We start from the raw sequence: 19,688 nt of genomic DNA on the forward strand, positions 1-19,688 counted from the left end.
GTCCTTAGTTGTGAACCTGTCAATTGTTCCAGTCTGCCTTTACCTGTGCTAAAGCTACTTCATGATCCCCAGCTGTGAACTTGTAGACTTTTGCAGCTTGCCTTTACTGTGCTAAAGCTACTTCATGGTCCCTGGCCGTAAACCTGTAGACTGTTGCAGTTTGCCTTTCCTGTGCTAAACCTACTTCGTGGTCCCCAGCTATGAACCTGCAGACTCTTCTAGTCTGACTTTACCTGTGCTAAAGCTACTTCACGGTCCCCAGCTGTAAACTTGTAGACTGTTGCAGCTTGCCTTCTAAGCTAAGTTCTAAGTTCTAAGCACGGGAAACATGTGTCCCTTCACAGGCATACTGTAGACACCCCCCAGGTACGAAATTTAAAGGAATATTACACTTTTATTGTTTCACTTTAATCATTATTAAATCACTGCTCCTGAAAAAACTGCAGTTTTTAAAACTTTTTTTGCATTGATCCATGTCCCCTGGGGCAGGACCCAGGTCCCCAAACACTTTTTAGGACAGTAATTTGCATATTAGCCTTTAAAATTAGCACTTTAGATTTCTCCCATAGACTTGTACAGGGTGTTCCAGCTTTTCGAATTTGCCGCAAACAGCCCAAATTGTTCATTGTTCGCTGAACAGGCAAACAGGCAATGTTCGAGTCAAACATGAGTTTGACTCGAACTCGAAGCTCATCCCTACTGAGGACCATGAAGCAGCTTTAGCACAGGTAAAGTCAGACTGGAACAGTCAACAGGTTCACAACTGAGGACCATGAAGTAGCTTTAGTACAGGAAAGGCAAGTTGCAACAGTCTATAGGTTCACAGCTGGGGACCACAAAGTATCTTTAGAACGGGTAAAAGCAGACTGGAACAGTTGACAGGTTCACAGCTTGGAACCATGAAGTAGCTTTAGCACAGGAAAGGCAAGCTGCAACAGTCTACAGGTTCACAGCTGGGGACCATGAAGTAGCTTTAGCACAGGTAAAGTAAGACTGGTGCAGTCGACAGGTTCACAACTGGGGACCATGAAGCATCTTAAGCTTAGGAAAGGCAAATCGCAACAGTCTACAGGTTTACAGCTGGGGACCATGAAGCAGCTTTAGCACAGGTAAAGGCAGGTTGGAAAAGTCGACAGGTTCATAGGTTCCTGTGCTAAAGCTACTTCATGGTCCCCAGCCATGAACCTATAGACTGTTGCAGTTTGCCTTTCCTGTGCTAAACCTACCTTGTGGTCCCCAGCTGTGAACCTGCAGACTCTTATAGTCTGCCTTTACCTGTGCTAAAGATACTTAATGGTCCCCAGTTGTGAACTTTTAGACTGTTGCAGTTTGCCTTTCCTGTGCTAAAGCTACTTCATGGGCCCCGGCTGTGAACCTGTCAACTGTTCCAGTCTACCTTTACCTGTTCTAAAAGATACTTTGTGGTCCCCAGCTGTGAACCTATAGACTGTTGCAACTTGCCTTTCCTGTACTAAAGCCACTTCATGGTCCTCAGTTATGAACCTGTCGACTTTTCCAACCTGCCTTTACCTGTGCTAAAGCTGCTTCATGGTCCCCAGCTGTAAACCTGTAGACTGTTGCGATTTGCCTTTCCTAAGCTTAAGATGCTTCATGGTCCCCAGTTGTGAACCTGTCGACTGCACCAGTCTTACTTTACCTGTGCTAAAGCTACTTCATGGTCCCCAGCTGTGAACCTGTAGACTGTTGCAGCTTGCCTTTCCTGTGCTAAAGCTACTTCATGGTTCCAAGCTGTGAACCTGTCAACTGTTCCAGTCTGCTTTTACCCGTTCTAAAGATACTTTGTGGTCCCCAGCTGTGAACCTATAGACTGTTGCAACTTGCCTTTCCTGTACTAAAGCTACTTCATGGTCCTCAGTTGTGAACCTGTTGACTGTTCCAGTCTGACTTTACCTGTGCTAAAGCTGCTTCATGGTCCTCAGTAGGGATGAGCTTCGAGTTCGAGTCGAACTCATGTTTTTACTCGAACATTGCCTGTTTGCCTGTTCAGCGAACAGTGAACAATTTGGGCTGTTTGCGGCAAATTCGAAAAGCCGGAACACCCTGTACAAGTCTATGGGAGAAATCTAAAGTGCTAATTTTAAAGGCTAATATGCAAGTTACTGTCCTAAAAAGTGTTTGGGGACCTGGGTCCTGCCCCAGGGGACATGGATCAATGCAAAAAAAGTTTTAAAAACTGCAGTTTTTTCAGGAGCAGTGATTTAATAATGATTAAAGTGAAACAATAAAAGTGTAATATTCCTTTAAATTTCGTACCTGGGGGGTGTCTACAGTATGCCTGTGAAGGGACGCATGTTTCCCGTGCTTAGAACTGTCCCTGCACAATGTGTCATTTTGCAAGGAAAAAAAGTCTTTTAAAATCACTTTGAATTGTCGGCTCCCGTAATAGAGAGAACAGTCAATGAGTGTTCTCTGTATTAGCCAACAATTCATTCATTGATTAAAAAAAAAAAAAAGCATGGGGGTTCCCCTAAATTCAATTACCAGGCCCTTCAGGTCTGGTATGGATATTAAGGGGAACCCCGCATCAAATTAAAAAAAAATTGACGTGGGGTTCCCCTAAAAATCCATACCAGACCCTTTATCCGAGCACGCAACCTGGCAGGCCGCAGGAAAAGAGGGGGGGACGAGAGAGCGCCCCCCCCCCCTCCTGAAACGTACCAGGCCACATGCCCTAAACAGGTCTGGTATGGATATTAAGGGAACCCTTACCATTTCAAACAGGGAGGGGGGCCAGGATCTGGGGGTCCCCTTGTTAAAGGGGGCTTCCAGATTCTGATAAGCCCCCTGCCCGCAGACCCCCACAACCACAGGCCAGGGTTGTGGGGATGAGGCCCTTGTCCCCATCAACATGGGGACATGGTGCTTTGAGGGGTCACAGACCCCCAAAGCATCCTCCCAATGTTGAGGGCATGTGGCTTTGTATGGTTCAGGAGAGAGCGCCCCCCCCCCTCTTTTCCTGCGGCCTGCCAGTTTGTGTGCTCGGATAAAGGGTCTGGTATGGATTTTTAGGGGGACCCCACGTAAATTTTTGTTTTAAGTTTGACGCGGGGTTCCCCTTAATATCCATACCAGACCTGAAGGGCCTGGTAATTGAATTTAGGGGAACCCCACGCTTTTATTTTTTATCAATGAATGAATTGTCGGCTCCGTAATACAGAGAAAACTCATTGAGTGTTCTCTGTATTACGGGAGCCGACAATTCAAAGTGATTTTAAAAGACTTTTTTCCTTGCGAAATGACACTTTGTGCAGGGAGAGTTCTAAGCACGGGAAACATGCGCCCCTTTACAGGCATACTATAGACACCCCCCAGGTACAAAATTTAAAGGAATATTACACTTTTATTGTTTCACTTTAATCATTATTAAAATCACTGCTCCTGAAAAAACAGCCATTTTAAAAACTTTTTTTTGAATTGATCCATGTCCCCTGGGGCAGGACTCAGGTCCCCAAACACTTTTTAGGACAGTAACTTGCATATTAGCCTTTAAAATTAGCACTTTAGATTTTGAACGTTCGAGTCCCATAGACTTTAATAGGGTTCTAAAGTTCACGCGAAGTTTAGGTCTGTTCGCAGGTTCTGGTGCGAACCGAACAGGGGGGTGTTCGGCTCATCCTTAGTCCCCAGCTGTAAACCTGTAGACTGTTGCGATTTGCCTTTCCTAAGCTTAAGATGCTTCATGGTCCCCAGCTGTGAACCTGTCGACTGTTCCAGTCTGCCTTTACCCATTCTAAAGATACTTTGTGGTCCCCAGCTGTGAACCTGTAGACTATTGCAACTTGCCTTTCCTGTACTAAAGCTACTTCATGGTCCTCAGTTGTGAACCTGTCGACTGTTCCAGTCTGACTTTACCTGTGCTAAAGCTACTTCATAGTCCCCAGCTGTAAACTAGTAGACTGTTGTGCTTTTGGCTTTCCTGTGCTAAAGAGGCTTTATGGTCCCCATCTGTGAACGTGTAGAGTTTTCCAATTTACCTGCACTTGTGTTACTGAGTGAGACGTGTCCACTGCTAGCAATAATGGTTTAGGATCATAAATATGTATTAATAATGATAATAATAGTAGTAATAATATTTATTGGGGGGAGGGGTTAAAGAGGAAACCATAATGGTTTCGAGTCGATAATATTTATTACTAATGATAATAGTAATAATATTTGGGGGGGAGGGGGAAGGAGGAGGGTTAAAGAGGAAACTGTGATGGTTTGGTGTCAATAAGGTTTAGGCTGTTTTGTTTCAAGTTTAAAAGTTTTTAAACTTTTTTATTTTATTTACTGTCTTTGTTTCAATCAGATTTTTCTAGAGAAAGACATTGCAAGAAGCTGCCTGTTTTATGTCCATACCACAGACATTCATTAGTTCCTCATTTAAATGAGTCAGCATTTGCAGATCCTTCCTCAGACACATCTGTGGAATCGTCAGATAGACGTAGTCATAGAACATTTCCTCTGGGACTTCGGCTTTGGCCTTCATCCATATGGCTGGTCTCCCTTTCTTGTCATGCACATGTCTTGGTTTGCAGTCCTGTTCTAATCAATTGTGTTTCATGGCATATTAAACTAATCCCCATCCCAGATGAATTATGTTATGATGTAACTCATGTACTTGGAGTCCCCTTTTGGAACGCTGTGTTTCCGGGACACCTACTGTTCTCCCAGTCTGGCTACCATCTTGAGTCATAGGATTCCAGAAGTGCTATTCGCTTGGCGTTAGTTGTTCTGTGTGGGATCAGAACAATGCTATTCATGAAAGAGGGTGTAGAGAAATTATGAAGCAAAGATGTATTTATATCCATTCCATTGTCAAAGGTCTTGTCTTACTGGAATATTTGCTAACCTAGAAGTTACTGGAATCTGGCATGTTCAGACAATGCAAGGACAGAGTAGAGAGCTGATATCTGAACATCTACTCATCCAGTTCCCGTCCTCGTCCCCCCCCCACCCTCCCCCCCCCCTTATCTAAGATGTGATTTGAAAATCTGTTCTAATTTAGAACATTTTCCTAATGAGTTTTTATGGGGCTTTCTGGTTGTCATGGTAAATTAGATTACCAATAGTCTGTATATACAAACATCTCACTTTTTCCTCAATGTAAGCTAAGGTTCCTTAGGCTGGGTCCACACTATAGCGAATTAGATGGGGTTGTCCCGCATCTAGTTTGCATATTAGGAGATTGTGACTGGGTCTCTACACAGAGTGGCTCTGGAGCAAATTGCAAAGGAGTCCTGTACGTATTTTGGTCCATTTCAGGTCCAAATTCAGCCAAAATTCAGGCTGAACTCCGTCCTGAACCGGTAAATGGAGATGCACCAGGCCCCTTGCTGTGAGCCGCTCCATGCTCTAGTGTGAATCCAGCCTAAAGGTCGAAATACATTTTTTTTAAAGGCCCCTTGCTTTGGGGGAACTTGAGCAGGCTCGCTCCCAAACCACACTCCTGTGACTAGAACAAGGTTCTACATAGGTAATGCTGAAGACCCTTGTCAGAAATTTTTTTCTTGTGGCCCATTGAAAAGATCTCCCTTTACTTCCTGTCCCAGAGATAGGATATGCCTTCTAAAGCTGGCCTTACGCTAAAATAATTTTGTTTGTAAAACTTTCGTTTCAGGAAACCTTTTGTTCGATTTTATAATTCTTATTTGAATCAAATCAACATTTGGTTTTAACCACAGTGATGAGAAAATGTAAAGGAGCAGGATGGAAAATGTCTCAAATTAAGGAATTTCTTAAAGTATGTGTGGGTTTCACTCAGGAAATTAGACGCATTCCAAAATAGAAGGTTAAAATCTAACAGAATTTTGAAGTACCTTTGAAGGACATTCATCATGCTTTAGACAGTTGTCACCAGGACCTAATATGTCCACGTGGCCATGTTAGGCCAAAGAGATCACAAGCATGCCCGCCACATTGTGCAAATGCACCTACGAGTTGGAGCATCCCCCATCCACAGCTCATGGGACCAGCAATAACAGTTAACATTTGGGTCAGTTCCAAACCTGGATTCGGCTGAACCCAAGCTCATCCCTATTAGACTATAATATATTTTATTTTTGTACTTGGCTTAGTTATCCTTTAACTTCCAGGACAGGCATCAAATATTTAAAATAGAAGAAGTCTGCTCATTGTTAGATATACACTCACCAGCTAGTTTATTAGGTAGACCTGTTCAATTGCTTGGTAACAATAATTGCTATTTAACCAATCAAATGGCAACAACTCAATGCATTTAGACATCTAGATGTGGTGAAGACAACTTACTGAGGTTCAAACTGAGCATCGGAATATTGAAGAAAGGGGATTTAAGTCACTTTGAACGTGGCATGGTTGTTGATGACAGACAGGCTGGTCTGAGTATTTCAAAAGCTGCTGATTTACTGGAATTTTCACACACAACGATCTCTCGGGTTTACAGAGAATGGTGGTAAAAAAGAGAAAATATCCAGTGAGCGGCAGTTGTGTGGAGGAAAATGCCTTGTTGATGTCAGAGGTCAGAGGAGAATGGGCAGACTGGTTTCAGATTAAAGATGAGCCGAACACCCCCCTGTTTGGTTCACACCAGAACCTGCGAACAGACCTAAACTTCGTGTGAAATTTAGAACCCTATTAAAGTCTATGGGACTTGAACGTTCACAATCTAAAGTGCTAATTTTAAAGGCTAATATGCAAGTTACTGTCCTAAAAAGTGTTTGGGGACCCGAGTCCTGCCCCAGGGGACATGGATCAATGCAAAAAAAGTTTTAAAGAACGGCCGTTTTTTCAGGAGCAGTGATTTTAATAATGATTAAAGTGAAACAATAAAAGTGTAATATTCCTTTAAATTTCGTACCTGGGGGGTGTCTATAGTATGCCTGTGAAGGGGCGCATGTTTCCCGTGCTTAGAACTGTCCCTACACAAAGTGTCATTTCGCAAGGAAAAAAAGTCTTTTAAAATCACTTTCCATTGTCGGCTCCCGTAATACAGAGAACAGTCAATGAGTGTTCTCTGTATTAGCCAACAATTCATTCATTGATAAAAAAAAAAAAAAAAAAAAAGCATGGGGGTTCCCCTAAATTCAATTACCAGGCCCTTTAGGTCTGGTATGGATATTAAGGGAAACCCTGCATCAAATTAAAAATTTTTTGACATGGGGTCCCCCTATAAATCCATACCAGACCCTTTATCCGAGCACGCAACCTGGCAGGCCGCAAGAAAAGAGGGGGGACGAGAGCGCGCCCCCCCTCCTGAAACGTACCAGGCCACATGCCCTCAACATTGGGAGGATGCTTTGGGGGTCTGTGACCCCTCAAAGCACCATGTCCCCATGTTGATGTGGAGAAGGGCCTCATCCCCACAACCCTAGCCGGTGGTTGTGGGGGTCTGCGGGTGGGGGGCTTATCAGAATCTGGAAGCCCCCTTTAACAAGGGGACCCCCAGATCCCGCCCCCCCTGTTTGAAATGGTAAGGGGGTACAAAAGTAAGGTTGAACTGGATGGACTTGTGTCTTTTTTCAACCTGACTAACTATGTAACTATGTAATTATGTACCCCTACCATTTCACAAAGAAAGTGAGTGTTCTCTGTATTACGGGAGCCGACAATGGAAAGTGATTTTAAAAGACTTTTTTTCCTTGCGAAATGACACTTTGTGCAGGGACACATGCGCCCTTCACAGGCATTCTGTAGACACCCCCCAGGTATGAAATTTAAAGGAATATTACACTTTTATTGTTTCACTTTAATCATTATTAAAATCACTGCTCCTGAAAAAACGTTAGTTTTTAAAACTTTTTTTTTTTTTGGATTGACCCATGTCCCCTGAGGCAGGACCCAGGTCCCCAAACACTTTTTAGGACAGTAACTTATTAGCCTTTAAAATTAGCACTTTAGATTTCTCCCATAGACTTGTATAGGGTGTTTCGGCTTTTCGAATTTGCCGCGAACAGCCCAAATTGTTCACTGTTCGCTGAACAGGCGAACAGGCAATGTTTAGTCGAACATGAGTTCGACTCGAACTCGAAGCTCATCCCTATTTCAGATGATAGAAATGTAACAGTAACTCAAATAGCCACTTGTTACAACCAAGGTATGCAGAATACCAGCCCTGAACTCTCAACACTTCGAACCTTAAACCAGATGGCTACAGCAGCAGAAGACCACACCGGGTGCCACTCCTGTCAGCTAAGAACAGGAAACTGAGGCTGTAATGTGCACAGGATCACCAAAATTGGACAATAGAAGATTGGAAAAATGTTGCCTGGTCTCATGAGTCTTGATTTCAGCTGTGACATTCAGATGGTAGGGTCAGAATTTGGCGCATGGATCCATCCTGCCTTGTATCAAAATTTCTGATGGTGGGGGTGTAATGGTGTGGGGGATACTTTCTTGGCACACTTTTGGCCCTTTAGTACCAACTGAGCATCGATTAAACACCACGGCCTACCTCAGTATTGCTGCTGATCATTCCCAATTCTTTATGACTGCTGTGTCCCCATCTTCTGATGGCTCCTTCCAGCAGGATAACGCACCATGTCATATGTCACATGTCACCAAGCTCCAATCATCTCACCACTGGTTTCTTGAACATGACAATGAGGACACTGTACTCCAATGTCCTCTACAATCACCAGATCTCATCCAATAGAGCACTTTTGGGATGTGGGGAAATGGGAGATTTGCATAATGGATGTGCAGCCGACAAATCTACAGCAATTGCATGATGCTATCATGTCACTATGGACCAAAATCTCTGAGGGATGTTTCCAACACCTTTTTGAATCTATGCCATGAAGAATTAAGGCAGTTTTGAAGTCAAAGGGGGGCCCAAACCAGTACTAGTAAGGTGTACCTAATAAAGTTGCCGGTGAGTGTATATAAACTTTTTTTAAGGTGGCTAAATGTTCTGTCCACACGAACACACTACAATCAGCTTACAAAGTTCTCCTTAGATGGTACTGGGTTTCAACCAGGAAATCTGAACTATCCTGACTGATGTTTTTGAGGTTGCAGCCACAAAGTGATGTCTTACGTATGTGCTGATCATGCCCGAAATTACTTTCCTTCTGGTCCAGAGTAGGGATGAGCCGAACACCCCCCGGTTCGGTTCGCACCAGAACTTGCGAACGACCCCCGCGTTCGGTACGAACGTTAGAACCCCATTGAAGTCTATGGGACTCGAACGTTCGAATTGGAAAGTGCTAATTTTAACGGCTAATATGCAAGATAGTGTGCTAAAAAGGGTTTGGCGACCTGCCTCCTGCCTCAGGGGACATGGGTCACTGCAAAAAAAAGTTTTAAAAACTACCGTTTTGGCGGGAGCAGTGATTTTAATGACGATTAAAGTGAAAAAAAAAAAGTGAAATATTCCTTTAAATATGGTGCCTGGGGGGTGTCTATAGTATGCCTGTGAAGTGCCACGTGTTTCCCGTGTTTAGAACAGTCCCTGCACAAAATGACATTAAACGGAAATAACACCATTTAAAACTGCTTGCGGTTTTAATGTTATATCTGGTTCCTGCAATATGGTTGAAAATCATTCAGAAAAATGGCATGGGTAGCCCTCCCTGCCCATTACCAGCCTATTTGGGTCTTGTACACATATTAAGGGGAACCCCGTACCCATATTAAAAAAAGGAAATGCGTGTGGCCCCCAGGCCCTATATACTCAGAACAGCAGTATACAGGCGGTGCAAACAAGACAGGGACTGTGTAGGTTTGTTGTGTTAAGTTGAATTTGTTTGTCATTTTCAACCGGTACATTTTTAAAGTGTAGCTCCAGTCAAAAAAAATATCTTTAAGCTTTTTGGAAAACATAGGGAAGGGTTATCACCCCTGCATAATTTGTTTTGTCGTCCATCTTTTTTCATCTCACTTGCTGCTGTCTCCTTGCGTTTGCAAGTAGGAGATGTTTGTAAGTTGGATGTTTGAAAGTAGGGGCCTGCCCTATATTATAGCGGTATGTACTGGGTACAGAGCACGCAGACAGCACGCACTATCTCCTAACACTACTGACTGCAAGCTCTATTATTAACCACTTGTTAGCCCAATGTTTGCATAAAGTGAAAGATGAAGTTATGCTGAGTAAATAGATATCAAACATGTCACTCTTCAAAATTGCACATGCCCGTGGAATGGCGCCAAACGTCGCTACTTAAAAAATCCCCATAGGCGACGCTTTAAATATTTTTTTACTGGTTACATGTTTTGAGTTGCAGAGGAGGTCTAGGACTAGAATTATTGCTCTCGCTCTAACATTCTCGGCGATACCTCACATGTGTGGCACATGCGAGCACATGGGGACATGGGCGCTTTAATTTTTATTTTATTTTTTTATTGTTCATTTTACTTTATTTTAGTTTGACATTTTTTTTCCCAAAAATATATTTTTGATCACTTTTATTCCTATTACAAGAAATGTAAACATCCCTTGTAATAGGAATATGGGATGACAGGTCCTCTTTACAGTGAAATCTGGGGGGTCAATATGACCCCACATCTCACCTCTAGGCTGGGAAGCCTGAAATAAAAAATAAAAAAAAAGATTCTGGCTTTGATCGTACTGGCGAGTTAGTAGAAGCACCAGAGGGCGGTGAGGGGTGGGGGGCGTCTATGGCTGGGTACTTCAGGGTATCACCGAGTATGGCTGGGTATCTCTGAGTATGGCTGGGTATGGCAATTTATGGCAGGGTATTACAGAGTATTGGCGGGGTATTGGCGGGGTACTACAGAGTAATAGCAGGGTACTGCAGAGTATTGGGGGTACTGCAGAGTAATGGCGGGTACTGCAGAGTATTGGGGGGTACTGCAGAGTAATGGGGGTTACTGCAGAGTAATGGGGGGTACTGCAGAGTAATGGCGGGGTACTGCAGAGTAATGGCAGGGTACTGCAGAGTATTGGGGGGTACTGCAGAGTAATGGGGGTTACTGCAGAGTAATGGGGGGTACTGAAGAGTAATGGCAGGGTACTGCAGAGTAATGGCAGGGTACTGCACTGCAGAGTAATGGCAGGGTACTGCACTGCAGAGTAATGGCGGGGTACTGCACTGCAGAGTAATGGCGGGGTACTGCACTGCAGAGTAATGGCGGGGTACTGCACTGCAGAGTAATGGCGGGGTACTGCAGAGTAATGGCAGGGTACTGCACTGCAGCGTAATGGTGGGGTACTGCACTGCAGAGTAATGGCGAGGTACTGCAGAGTAATGGCGGGGTACTGCAGAGTAATGGCAGGGTACTGCACTGCAGAGTAATGGCGGGGTACTGCACTGCAGAGTAATGGCGGGGTACTGCAGAGTAATGGCGGGGTACTGCAGAGTAATGGCAGGGTACTGCAGAGTATGCACTGGTATTGCAGAGTATTGGCAGGGAATTGAGGGGTTAAATTCGGTGAGCAGCGATGTGGGCACTGCAGATGCAGCCCACATCGCTGCTGACACCGATCTCTTTCCCCTCCGCTGTACCGATCGGTACAGAAAGGGGAGGGAGGAACAGGCGTCATAACATGACGCCGGTTTGTTTCCAAGTGATCACTCCGTCATTTGACGGAGCAATCACGTGGTAAACGGCCGCTATGAGCGGCCGTTTACCGTGATGCGCCGGGTCCTATGGACCTGGCGGTCACGGATGCTCTCGAGTGTGCACACCTCGGGGCACGCGAGAGCAGAATTCTGGGAGTCCGTTAATTAACGGCCTCTCTGAGTTAAACAACCGCCCTGAAGCCGTTAATCGGCAATGGGCAGTTGTTAAGTGGTTAAAGCTAGATCACTAGCTATATAGGTGAGGTGAATATAGTGGTGTATACTGCAGTCAGGGCACAGACAACAACCACTACACAGCAGCAAGATAGGAAATCAGCCAAAAACGATTGGTGTGTACTGTGTTGAAGGTACACAGAACACCCACTGCTTCAGATGCAAAGTAACACACTACAGGAGGCCGCCTTAAAGGCGGCCTTATATAGTGTGGGGCGTGCACTACACAGTCTGAGCTATGATTGGCCACAGGCAGGATGCCTGTGGCCAATCATGGCTCTCCTCGCTGCCGGCGCTGCGATTGGCCAAGCATGCGGGGTCACAGTGCATGCTTGGCCAATCATCGGACAGCAATGCACTGCGCCAACGCAGTGCATTGTGGTCCGCGCGCGCGTCACTCGAATTTTGACGCGAACGGCCAAAACGTTCGGAATTCGCCGAACGCACGAACAGCCAATGTTCGAGTCGAACGTACGTTCGACTCGAACACGAAGCTCATCCCTAGTCCAGAGTCTTCGGCCTCCTCCATACACTATTTAATTTGGTTAGCCACACGGAAGCTACAGTAGATATGCTCTGCTTCACTATTCAATTACAGGCCTTCATGCCCACCAATAACAGATGGTTAGCCTTGTTTTTCTTCCTGGTGGCCAAACTATAGCCAAGGCCTTGAAGAAGTCCTCGATCCTCATACAGGACCACATTACCCTAATGCTAATCCACTAAAAGATGTCCAGTATCCTTTACGACTCCCGTCTAAAAATTATCCAGACATGTGACCCTTGGCTTCATTATGCCCTACTTTATTTGGGCCTTACATCCCTTTAATCCTTATCCTTTCTTCAGATCAAGGCCAAGCTTCATGGGAGGTTATCTTCTAGTCCACCCCCCCCCCCAAATTCCCCCTGTACTATTCCCCTTCTAACCAACACCTCTTCTTCCTCGCTTTCCCACTTCCTTCTATCCTCCTGCATCGAATTGCCTACCCAATCTCGTACAGAACTACCGTTACATTTGATTTGCCTGACTCGATTTAAGGCCTTCTAATGCTATAGCCTCTTATGTGGGCGTTGTAGTTATTATGATTCTCCTTTTTCTGAAAATTTCATGAAAATCCTTGAACAAGAAATATATAAACTTTTGTAACAAAAAACTTACAGACCATAAGGATGTACGGTATCTGAATTTTGACACTAACAGCTCATAAAATGTGATCTGATCAAGACAGTTTTATTTGAGAAACAATAAACACATCATTCCCGTATCTTCACTGAAAAAAATGGGTTTGTGGATGAAAGACTTATGTTAAAACATGTAATTAATGACTAATGGAAACAAGGTAAAGGCTCTGACTAATAGAAGGAAAAAAATGTAGACTTTCTATTGCCTAAGGCACTCCACTGTCGGTTTATTGTTGTCTTGCATGACCTTGCTTTTTTTTTTTTACTTTTAGATCACAGACACCTTGCTGTTGCAGTTCTGTATAAAACAGCCCGAGACAGTTTAGAGTTTATTCATTTTAGAACACAGCAAGTCACCCTGCCCCTGGGTCATGAGGAAAATAAGCAGCAGAATATTCACCTCGACATGCTTCACAGTTGGGATAATGATGTTGGTATATAGTGTTTTTGAGTAGTGATTTGGGGAAGCCAAATAGATTTTTTCAAAGATCTAAGTTTGTTTTGGGTTCTTTTTTTGTTAACTGTTTAAGGAATGAAATCTGAGTGCCTTTGTAGTAATCTTGGTATGTTACGTTTGAGACACATTGAAAGGTGAGGCTTGAGGTGGAAGGGGGTCACAGTGTGTGCTGGAAGCTACTTGCAGCAAAAAAAAAAAGAGGTAAAGAGCCAGCTGAAGAGCAACAATTGCTATATGAAGAACAGAGGTCAATACCAATCATATGGATCATAGCTGCTGGGAAGTACTCATGAGAGAGTATAACATGTGAAAAGCAGCAAGAGTTCCTAGGCGTGCTTAGATCCACAATATTTATCTCAAAAAGGCTTATACTTGATGGAGAGACCAATAATTATGTGAGCCACACCATACTCATTGAAAAGCTTTTAGTTTGTTGGATTAAAAAGAATACGCCTGATCGAACAAACGCCAGAGGTGTGTATTAACATCAGCTAACCTTCATGAATACTCCACTGAGAGTGGTCCGGGAGGTGTCTAGTTGAATGGCGGGCCCAATAGATGGTACTGGACTGGATGGTGACTACCCAGCAATCGAGAGAAGCACATCTGCCACTGTATGTGACCACAATAGACCAGGGGGTCTGTTGACAAGCCGTAGCTCAGTGAGGTGGGCATTCCACCGGCGGCTTGATGGCAGTTGAAGGCCTCTACTATGTCCTGCTGCTGAATCAGATAAAATAAACAAATATGGCGACCCGGTAAATCCGGAATATCTAAGTAAACAGCAAACATAGACAACAGGGTACAGGAATCGGAGTGAGTAGAAAAAAATTAACAATGTTATGCCTGGATAAACACCAGCAGGGAGCAAAGAAGGTTCGTGAACCATAGGGGAGCTGCATGTAATAACATAACAAAAAAAGATGATATCGGGGTCACAGGAAGGTATGCAAGAGAAATGTCGGAAACACCAGTGAGTGAGGCGTGAATTCAAAATACCTCAGACAGAGCAAACAACTACCGAGGAGGCACAGACAGAAAAGAATAAGACTGGTACTAAGGACATTTCGGAAGACCAAGAGAAGGTCCAATGGTGATGGTGGAGGATCCAAATATTGATACCTGTGATAGGTAACTTCAACTGTGAACCTATCTAGCTTTAATTATTTATTTTTTAAATGTCAGTCTCTCCATGATTTTGGCAGGAATCCTTTTGTGTCTGTCAATGTTCATGCCAATTTCTGTGCTGGAGATAGTATATTTAGTGGTCACCATTCTTCCTACTGACACCAATGATGGGGAACTTTTCCCCCTACTGACACCAATGATGGGACACTATTCCTCCAACTGACACTAATGTTGGGGCACTGTTCCCCTACTGACACCACTGATGGGGCACCATCCCTCCTACTGACACTAATGATGGGGCACCATTCCTCCAACTGACACTAATGATGGGGCGTCATTGCTCCAACTGATACCAATGATGTGGCACTTTTCCCGCTACTGACACCAATGACGGGGCACCATTCCTCCAACTGACACTAATGATGGGCCACGTTTCCCGCTACTGGCACCATTGATGGGGCACTATTCCTCCCTATAAAACCAATGATGGGGCACTATTCCTCTCTATAAAACCAATAATGGGGCATTGTTTACTCCCACTGATGTCAGGGCATCCCTGGTCTAGAGGATGGTCATGAGACCTACAATATTGAAAACCAGACCAATTTAAGCCACCATTTCAGTCTGCAGAACCAATTATCCATGCGTTCTTTCTTTGATAAGTACAATTGTCACACCAAGGGGTTTCCCATGACATACCAATCAGTCTGGAAAAAAAAAAGATGTTGTGTAGCCTTCCTTGTCAGCCTTGAGACTGAAAAGTTCTCTACCACCACAGCAAACCTCTTCATCATCATGACCTGTGGCACATCTGATAACTACGGAGACAGCTTCATTCCCAAGGTCCTGCATTTGCACTGCATTCTTTTCTTCCTCACTCATTTCCTAAAGATGCAAAAAATGACTATGATGATAAAGATGATGATGACTAATGACCCAACTTCTCTTCAGGGCTCTTCACATTCAAGTGTATGATTGTGGGTCAGTAATACACCTGCATTAAAGTGGTTGTAAACCCTTACAAACCACTTTGACCTACAGGTAAGCCTAGATTAAGGCTTACCTGTAGGTCCAAGCAATATCTTCTAAACCTATATGGTTTAGGAGATATTTGCTCGAAAACGGGCACCGCTGTCTACGGCGCATGCGCCGTAGACAGCGACGTGCAGGCGCACTGAGCGCGGCATTTCCAAAAATGGAGCTGCCGCGCGTGTCGACTCCCGTGAGCATGCGCGGGAGTGACGTCATCGCGGCTTCGCCGAATGACAGCGGCGGAGCTGCGAGACGCCACCAGCAAGATGGATGCGGCGGACTACAGGGGACAGCGGCGACTTCGCTGGCTCCTGTGTCAGGTAAGTGACACATAATGGGCTACTATGCGATGCATAGTAGTCCATTATGCTTTGCCTTTGCAGGGAATGAAAGAGGAAGTAAACCCATCAGGGTTTACTTCCTCTTTAACATGAGTTGTATTAAGGTTACCCACTCATTATAATTGAGTTTCCAACACACCATAATGGATAAAAAAACAAGCATGACACTTTTTTTAAACAATGCATCTTTCTATGTCAGAAACCATGAAATCATTCCCGAGACAGAAGTACAGTTAAATCACACTTGTTTAATAATAAAAGTAAAAAGAACAAACATAGTCAAAGCATAGCCAAAGTTCAGTCACTGGAACAGATAGGCAGAAAAGCCAGAAGTCAGGGATCAATGTAGTGGAACAGCAAGCAGGATCTGGAGCCAGATGGAATGTCAGCAAAGCAAGTCTTGAACAGGATCACAGGAGATAGGCTCTGTGATGTTGACCAAGGTGAAGGTAGAGCTCCTCTGGACTGGATGGCTTAAGTATGCAGGACTGACGAGCAGGATCATCAACAGCTGAGTAACTATGGAGAGATAGGAGCTGTCAATTAGCTGAAATCTGAGCGGCCAGCTCAGCAAAGGAAGGGCTGAGCCCAGCCCTGACACTCTACAACACAATGGGGTTGATTCATTAAAACTGGAGAGTGCAAAATCCGGTTCAGTTCTGCATAGAGACCAATCAGCTTCCATTTTTTATGTCAAAGCTTCATTGAACAAGCTGAAGGTAGAAGCTGATTGGGCACGAGTTTACTACCTATGGGGCGCTCTCCAACCTAAAGATTAATTTTGCGAAGTCTGAGGCAATGGGGGTGGGGATCCCGGCAGCGCAGCTCACGCACCTTCAAACCAGCTTACACTTGAAGTGGACAAATAAGGCCCTGAAGTATCTAGGAACGTACATTCCCCATACACTCTCGAAGCTGTATGAACTTAATTTCCCACCACTACTGTTGGAAATAAAAACCCTTTTGACCCAATGGCAATCAGGCATGCACTCCTGGATAGGCCGCTGCAACATCATAAAGATGTCTATCCTCCCAAAAATTCTCTACCTGATGCAGGCACTACCTATACACATCCCGACCGTCTTCTTTAAGAGGGTGCAATCTGTATTTACAGACTTTGTCTGGGCAAAAAAAAGGCCTAGACTCGCCAATAAACTTCTTGTTCTCCCCAAGTCTCATGGGGGGCTAGCCTTACCGAACATCCGAGCTTACTATAGAGCTGTGCATTTGGGGAGACTCATAGATTGGTGTCGACATCAGGGAATTAAGCTGTGGGCCAAGCTGGAACAGTCCCAAAGCCCAATTCCGCTACGGGGGACGCCATGGTGTTACCCAGCACTACCGACAGAGATAAAACGTCACCCACTGATAGGCAACACGGCGAGAGTTTGCGCCCGGATACTATCGCAAACGTCCCTCTCCTCCCCGAATTCGCCCCTTTACCCTATAATAGGCAACCCCCTATTTACGCCGGGTCTCTACGACGGTTGTCTCCGGAGTCTAGGCGAGGCGGGCCTACACCAAGCCTCACACTACAGTTCAGGAGGGCGCTGGAAAACGATGGCGGACCTCATGGACCCTACGGGCCCGTTTGGCCTGGATTTTCTGAGGTCTCTCCAAGTAACGCATTTTCTTTCCACGATCCCACCTCCCAATTCAGACGCTCAGACGCTTACAGCCCTGGAGGTGCTATGCACTGCCACGGGTACCGTAACTCACACACTTTCGTTGACATATACCCTTTTAAATGCACCCTCAGTAGACTTTACACCCCCGGGATTACTTAATTGGGAAAAAGAACTAGTTTGCCAATTCAATGCCTCCATGAGGCACCGTATTCTCCGATTTACACACAAATCCTCAATATGTGCCAAGATCCAGGAAACCAATTACAAAATTCTTTCACGTTGGTATAGGACTCCCTCGTTACTCCACCGGTACTACCCAAATACATCAGACCTGTGTTGGCGTTGCCACACAGATAAAGGGACAATGTTGCATATCTTTTGGTCATACCCGAAACTGGCGCACTTCTGGAAAGTGGTGCGTGAGACCATACAACAATTCATAGACCAGCCCATCACAGACGACCCAGCATTTTTTCTCTTACACGCCTCCAACATCCCTGAGAGGAAATATCAGAAATCAGTGATTCGCCACCTGCTTGACGCAGCTAAGGCCTGCATACCACTCCAATGGAAATCGGCTCTTCCGCCGACCATTGACCTCTGTCTCCGCAAGGTGGAGGACATCAGAAAAATGGAGGACCTTATCCTCACAGCACAACATAGAGAAGAAGCCTTTACTAAAACCTGGCAGGGCTGGACTGTGTTTATATATTCAGCTGCGGGTCAGGCCCTGAGAGGGTCTGACACATAATACTGCAGAGCAAGACTATAGTAGGCTGTGCTAAGGGGTTGTAGCAATAGCTCCTGTACATGCACATCTGATCAGATTTCTGCACGTTCCATGATCGTGTATCCCACTGCTCCCCACCTTTTTCCCTTCCCTTCACCCCCCACCCCTCTCCCGCTACCTCCCACATACTTACTGCTCTCCCGCTGCTTTCCTCCTTTTTTCTTTTTCTCTCTCCTTCCTCTCGATCTACTCCCCCCCCCCATTCCTGGGGGTTACATCCGAGTAGTTGCTCATTTAAAAAAAGACCTTGGGAGGTGTGCCCACGAGACAGTGATAACCCGCTGACTTCCACAACACTGGTTTTAACGGTTTTTGATGTTAATATTAATGTTAGCAGACACTTGTTGTTGTGTCGCTTGTTTTGCCTTCTTCTCTGTTAAACATGTGGAATGTTTGTATCTTGTTGGTCTATGTGGACCCATCTCCTGTTATAAATAAACAATTTAAATAAAAAAAAATAAAAAAAAGAAGCTGATTGGCTACCACGCACAGCTGCACCAGATTTTGCACTCTCTCAAAAAAATAAACCCCATCGTAAATGCAATGGGGTTTGCTGCATGGGTGTTGGGCTCTCTTGTACAATACATTGTGGTACCATCTCAATGAATAACACCAAAATACATGGCACATAGATTAGGTACATTGCCACAATGCAATGTGAATGTGTCAGAACCATGAAATCAGGCCGAAACAGAAGTACAGTTAAATCTCACTTGTTTAATAATAAAAGTAAAAAGAACAAACATAGTCAAAACCTAGCCAAAGTTTAGTAACCGGAACAGATAGTCAGCCAAGCCAGAATTCAGGGATCAACGTAGTGGAACAGCAAGCAGGATCTGGAGCCAGAAGGGATGTCAGCAAAGCAAGTCTTGAACAGGATCGTAGGAGATAGTTTCTGTGATGTTGACCAAGGTGAAGGCAGAGCTCCTCTGGACTGGAAGGCTTAAGTAGGCAGGATTGGCGAGCAGGATATTATCAACAGCTGAGTAACTGTGGAGAGATAGGAGCTGGAAATTAGCCAACAGCTGAGCGGCCAGCTCAGAGAGTTAAGGGCTGAGCCCAGCCCTGACAGAATGGGCCATTATTTTACAAAAAATGACATAATAATATTTTGACACATAATAACAGGGCACACGTAGGACCTGCTTGAGGTGGGTGCTACCTCTACCACTGAAATAAGGAGAATGACATTGTTGATGCTACCCTTCTGCCTGCTTCGGTGTCCCCTGCCCACCAGTTGCAAATAGTGGAGAAGCTGGACCAACACAGAAACTCAGAGAAGAAAAAGAGCCATGAGGTTCAAGGAGGGAGGGAGCTGTGCTAGGGAATTAGTAAATCTAAAAGTCAAATCGTGCTGAAAAGCATACAAGCAGCTGGCACAACCATCAAGTTA

This window comes from Lithobates pipiens, unplaced genomic scaffold (assembly GCF_037356315.1).
Source record: "Lithobates pipiens isolate NorthernLeopardFrog02 unplaced genomic scaffold, aLitPip1_a1.2 Scaffold_1, whole genome shotgun sequence".
Classification (NCBI taxonomy): Eukaryota; Metazoa; Chordata; class Amphibia; order Anura; family Ranidae; genus Lithobates; species Lithobates pipiens.